The sequence below is a fragment of the Heterocephalus glaber genome, unplaced genomic scaffold, assembly GCF_053883595.1.
Source record: "Heterocephalus glaber isolate CG9 unplaced genomic scaffold, H.glaber_assembly_v1.0 deba00001461, whole genome shotgun sequence".
Taxonomy (NCBI): domain Eukaryota; kingdom Metazoa; phylum Chordata; class Mammalia; order Rodentia; family Bathyergidae; genus Heterocephalus; species Heterocephalus glaber.
The window spans coordinates 5451960-5458331 of record NW_028258308.1 but is presented as its reverse complement, the minus strand read 5'-3'; the positions used below and the strand labels follow the sequence as shown (position 1 = coordinate 5458331).

Sequence of the window (6372 nt, the reverse complement as noted above, 5' to 3'; positions counted from 1 at the left end):
CTTTTATGGTGGGTTTGAATGGTAGTATGAGAAGTAGTTGTATTTTAAGGTTAATGGATAGGGTAGGAATTCAAAGATATTGTCATGGTAAATTGGGTATTAACATTAGGGTAAGGGTTAGGGTTATGTCTAGGGGAATGTATATGCTTCCAATTCATGTCCCTGGATTTTGAAGCATGCCTATCATTGTTAGGGTTAAGGTTCTTGTTTAGGTCAAGATTTTGGATTCTGTTGGAAGACACTTGCCTCTCCATGGGTAATGTTGTGTAATGTCTAGTCCTTGATTTTGGCTTTAGGGTAGGCTAGTAGTACTGCTAGAGTTCAAGTACAAGATTATTGGAGTAGTAACATGATTTTTCAGATTGGGATTAGTGTTCATGTCAGTTACCCTTTTTGATTTCATGTACTGCAGTACTCAATCGTGGTATTCCTTTTCTCGTCAATGACTGTGTTAGAAATGTGTAGTGTTTTGGGTACAAACAGTGTTGGAATTTAAGTGAGTTACATTTGGGCTTTTGGTGTGGAGGTTATAATGTGAGTTAGTTTTATTTTAAAGTTCATGGATAGTTTTGGAATTCAAATACCTTTTCATCGAACTGTGGGTTTGATGGTTAGTGTTACTGTTAGTGTTATGATTATGTCCTTGGCCTGGTATAGGGTTCCTTTTCATGTACCTGAATTTTGAAGCAGTGGTAGTATTGTTAGGGTTCGGGCACTTCTTAGGATAAGGGTTCCAGATGGTGTTCAAAGATACTTGCCTTTCTATTGGAATGTACCTATAATGGTTAGTGTTAGATTTAGGGTTTGAACCAAGGCTAATAGCAATGTTACAATTTAAGTACCAGATTATTGATGTAGGAAAATTTTGGTTAGGATTGGGTCAAGGTTAATGTCAGGTATCATTTTGGATTTCAAGTACTTCCATAATCAATTGTGGCTATGTTGGTTCATGTTAAGTTCATTGTTAGGGTTAGGATTACAGTTAGGGTTTTTGGTAGAGATAGTGTTGGAGTTAAAGTGCCTTTGCTTTGTTTGGTGCATTTCAAAGTTAGTATGATATGTAATTTTATATAGAGGTTAATGGATAGTGTAGGAATTCAAGAATACTAGCTTTGTGCGCTGGCAGCATCGTAGCCAATGAGGTTTATCCGAGTCACAATTATTGCTAATTGGAATTAGATACTGTCATGCCAGTTTGGGTATAATGGATAGGTTTAGGGTTAGAGTTGTGTCTAGGGGCAAATATAGGGTGTCAGTTCATGTACCTGAATTTTGATTCATGCATATCATCTTCAGAGTTATGATTCTTGATATCCTCAAGTTTATAGAGAGTGTTTGAAGACACTTGCCTCTCTATTGGAATGTGCCTATTATGATTAGTGCTAGAGTTAGTATTTGGGCTAAGGCTAATACTATTGCTATAATTCAAGTGCCAGATTATTTGAGTAGGAATATGATGATTGAGGTTGGGGTTAATGTTAATGTTAGGTTACGTTTTGGATTTTAAGTACTGCAGTACTCAAGTGTGGTTGCACCTGTTTGAGTTAAAGTCAGTGTTAGCATTAGGGTTAGGTTTTGGGATAGAGATTTTTTTGGAATTTACGTACTTTGCTCTGGATGGTGTGTTTGAAAGTTAGTGTGAAAGGTAGTTTTATTTTGAGGTTAATGGATAGTGGTGAATTCAATTACTATGTCACAGAAATGTGGTATGATGGTTAGGGTTTGGGTTAGGGCTATGTCTGGGGGCAGGTATAGGGTTCTAATACATGTACCTGAATTTTGAAGCATGGGTACCATTGTTAGGGTTAGGCTTCTTAGGATCAGTGTTAAGGATAATGTTGAAGTACACACACCTGACCATTGGAGTGTGTACCTATTATGGTTAGTGATTTGGTTAGGTTTTGGTTACTCCTAAAAATTGTTATAGAATTCAATTAAGAGTTTGTTACAGTCGAAGTATGATGGTTACATTTGGCATTAGCGGTATTGGTATGGATCATTTTGTATTTCAAGTCCAACAGTATTGATGTGCAGTCATGCCTGGTCATGTTAGCATCAGAGGTAGAGTTTGGAGTTCGGGCTAGGGTTTGGCTGAGGAATAGTTTTGGGTTTTAAGCACCTGTGCTTTGTAAGCAGGGTAGGATGGTTAGAATGAATGTTGCTCTTGGATGTAGACTTATGAATAGTTCAGGAATTCCATTAAATTTGGGTGGAAATGTGTTTATGATGGTCCAGGTTAGGTTACATCTAAATGCAGGTATAGGGTTCAAATTCATGTGCCTGAATTTTGAAGCATGGGTGTCATTGTTAATATCAGGGTTCTTTTTGGGTCAAGGGTACAGATAGTGTTCAAAAACACATGCCCCTGTATTGGAAAATTTTTATATTGGTTAGCACTAGAGATCAGTTTGTGGTAAGGCTAATAGTACTGCCAGAATTCAGGTACCCCTTTAATGGAGTAGTAACATGATGGTTATGTTCAGGTTAATGTTAATATTAGGTATCGTTTTTTATTTCAAGTACTGTAGTATTCACGTGTGGTATGCCGGTTCACATTAAGGTTAGTGTTCCGGTAGGGTTAGGGTTTGGGCTAGAGTTATTATTGGAATTTAAGTGTCTTATCTTTTTACAGTATGTTTGAATGTTACTATCAGAAGTAGCTATATTTTGATGTTACTGGTTAGGGTAGGAATTCAAGGACATTGTCATTGTAATTTTGGAATGATCATTAGGTTTAGGGTTAGGGTTATGTCTAGGGGAAGGTATATGGTTACAATTCATGTACCTTATTTTGAGGCATGTGTATCCTTCTTAGGGTTAGGGTTCTTGTTAAGGTCAGAATTACAGATAATGTTGAAAGACACTTGCCTCTCCATTGCAAATTTTATATAATGGTTAGTGCTAGATTTAAGCTTTGGGCAAAGCTACTGTGATAAAAACAGCATGGTACTGGCAAAGAAACAGACTTGAGGACCAGTGGAACAGATTAGAAGATGCAGAAACAACACCAGACACACTCATCCATCTCATCTTTGACAAAGGAGCCAAACACCCTCACTGGAGGAAAGATAGCCCCTTTAATAAATTGTGCTGGAAAAATTGGGCTTCAACTTGCCAAAGATTGAAACTAGACCTATATCTCTCACCATGCACTAAACTAAAATCAAAATGGATTAAAGATCTAAATATTAAAATAGAAACTCTGAACCAGTTGGAACAGAGGTTAGGTAGAACCCTTGAAGATATCGGTGTAGGAAAAGATTTTATGAACAAAACCTCAGTTGCCCGTGAACTAGCACAAACAATCAACAAATGGGATCTCTTCTTATTAAAAAGCTTCTGCACAGCAACAGAAACCACCAGCGGTTGTGAAGAGACAACCCACAATGTGGGAAAAATTCTTCATCTGCTCTTCCTCAGACAAAGGTCTACTATCTGGAATCTATAAAGAACTTAAAAAGATCAGACCTCCCAAATTTAAAGACCCAATTGAAAAATGGGCATCTGAAATGAACAGACATTTCTCAGACAAAGAAGTAGAAATAGCAAATAAATACATGAAAAAATGTTCGACATCACTGGTCATTCGAGAGATGCAAATGAAAACAACGCTGAGATTACAGTTTACTCCAGAAAGAATGGCTGCTATCATGAAATCAACCAATAACAAATGCTGGTGGGGCTATGGAGAAAGAGGAACCCTGCTCCTCTGCTGGTGGGAGTGTAGAGTGGTGCAACCACTGTGGAAATCAATATGGAGATACTTCAAAGAACTAGGACTGGAAGTCCCATTTGACCCCGCTATTCCACTGCTGGGGATCTTCCCCAAAGAATTAAAAGAATCATACCACAGTGATACATGTGCGCCCATGTTCATAGCAGCACATTTTATAATAGCTAAAACTTGGAAACACCAAAAATGCCCATCAACTGGAGACTGGATAAAGAAAATGTGGGGGTTTTTAAATAAAATGGAGTACTACTCAGCCATAAAAGATGAGAAATTATTTAGTCCTTATTTACACTTTCAGTTTCTCACACCAGAGAAACTATTCGGTATTTACACATGTGTGTCCTATTTATTTCACTTAAGAGTATCTCCTCAATGTGCATCCACTTAGATATAAATGTCTCCAATTTCTCATTTTTTATGGCTGAGTAGTACTCCATTTTATGAAAATACCACATTTTCTTTATCCAGTCTCCAGTTGATGGGCATTTGGGTTGTTTCCAAGTTTTAGCTATTACAAACTGCGCTGCTGTGAATATGGGTGCACATATATCACTGTGGTATGATTCTTTTAATTCTTTGGGGAAGATCTCCAGCAGTGGAATAGCGGGGTCAAATGGAACATCCAGTCCTAGTTCTTTGAGGTATCTCCGTACTGATTTCCACAGGGCTTGCACCAGTCTACACCCCCACCAGCAGTGGAGCAGGGTTCCTCTTTCCCCACAGCCCTGCCAGAATTTCTTATTGGTTGATTGTGTGATAGCAGCTATTCTTTCTGGAGTGAGATGGAATCTCAGCGTTGTTTTCATTTGCATCTCTCGAATGACCAGTGATGTCGAACATTTTTTCATGTATTTATTTGCTATTTCTACTTCTTTGTCTGAGAAATGTCTGTTCATTTCAGATGCCCATTTTCGGATTGGGTCTTAAAATTTGGGAGGTCTGATCTTTTTAAGTTCTTTATAGATTTGCGATAGTAGACCTCTGTCTGAGGAAGAGCAGGTGAAGATTTTTTCCCACATTGTGGGTTGTCTGGTCCTCAAGTCTATTTCCAAACAAAGGGCCTCCCAGACAATAGCTACATAGGGACCCCTGAAAGGCATGCCTGGATACCATCCAAAGTGTGCTCAGGCCCCAGCCAGAAGCCCTCCCAGACAACAGGTCAGCTCAGAGATCTAGAAGGCAACCACCCTGAACCCAGGAATTGGTGTACTGGTGAACAGCAGAGTAAAGGCTGCTCAGTGGCTTGCTTGCTGAGAATTCAAAACCACTGGGTGACCAAAGAGTTGCCTCAACAAAGACACAGCAGGCTGCATCTGTTGAAATGAGAAGATACATAAATAAATCTCAAATTCATGCTGGAATATCATCTAAGGCAACCCCACAGGCCAAGGAGATGGAACAATCTGATATTCAACCACCTGGACTCCCTGAACTGGCAACAAAAGTGACATGGAAAAAATGAAATCAGAAATAATTTTCAGGTAACAGCAGAGGTTGTGCCCATAGTACAAGACACGATTAATGAATCTAGAGTGGACACAGTTAAAAAAATAGAGGATCTGAGGAACATGGTGGAATACAAACATAGTAAAAAAATGGTATCCATAAAACAGATGCAAACAGTTTTCCAGGAGATTAAAACCTCCATTGAAAGTTTATGCAGCAGAATGAGCCAATGTGAGGATAGAATTTCAGATACAGAATATAGGATTGCAATCAGTGACCAGGAAAAGAAAAATTTCTTAAAAATAGTAAGGACAATGAGAAATCAATCCAGCAGCTGATAGATGATGCAAAGAAGAATAACATCAGAGGGATTGGAGTCAAGGAAGAAACAGGAGAGAGTAGAGATGACATTAAAAAATTGTTCACAGATGTAATGGCAGAAAACTTCCCAACTAGGGGAAAAGACCGTGGCATAGAGATAATTGAGGCATATAGGACTCCAAGTAGTTCTGATCAAAAAAAAATCTACACATAAGCATGAAGTAGTAAAGATTCCAGAAATCAAAAGAAGAACAAAGTGCTACAAGCAGTTAGAGAAAAGAAACAAATCACATGCAAAGGAAAGCCCATCAGAATCACAGAAGACTTCTCGACACAAACCCACAAGGCAAGAAGAGCATAGAATGACTTATTTCGAGCCCTAAAGGAAAACAACCTCCAACCCAGATTGATGTACCCTGAAAAACTATCTTTCAAAATTGATGGAGAAATAAGATATTTTCAGGACAAAGAGCACCTGAGGAACTTCATGAATATCAAACTAGCACTCCAAAAAATTTTTAAATATTATCCTGTAAAAAGAAAATGAGGATCACCACCTCAGGAAGCTGTGCCAAATGAATCCATCGGGCAGGACAAGAAATTAAATGCAAGGGGGGAGAATCCAACAAAAAGGAAAAGTCATGACAAGGATGAGTCAATATATATCATTTATAACCATCAATGTTAATGGTCTCAATTCACCAATCAAAAGAAATAGATTCACAGAATGGGTCAAGAAGCAAGATCCAACAGTATGGTGCACACAAGAAACAAACTTAATTCAAAAAGAAACTCATAAGCTGAAAGTTAAAGAGTGGAAAACACTACTCCATGTGACAAGAAACCCCCCAAATCAGGAGTAGCTGTCCTCT

At 38.3% G+C, this 6372-nt stretch overlaps 1 pseudogene; it reads left to right on the top strand.

Annotated features, from left to right (window-relative positions):
- Positions 1 to 1108: 1108 nt before the first annotated feature.
- LOC147826720 (U4 spliceosomal RNA) lies at positions 1109 to 1269 on the top strand (annotated as a pseudogene).
- Positions 1270 to 6372: the final 5103 nt, after the last annotated feature.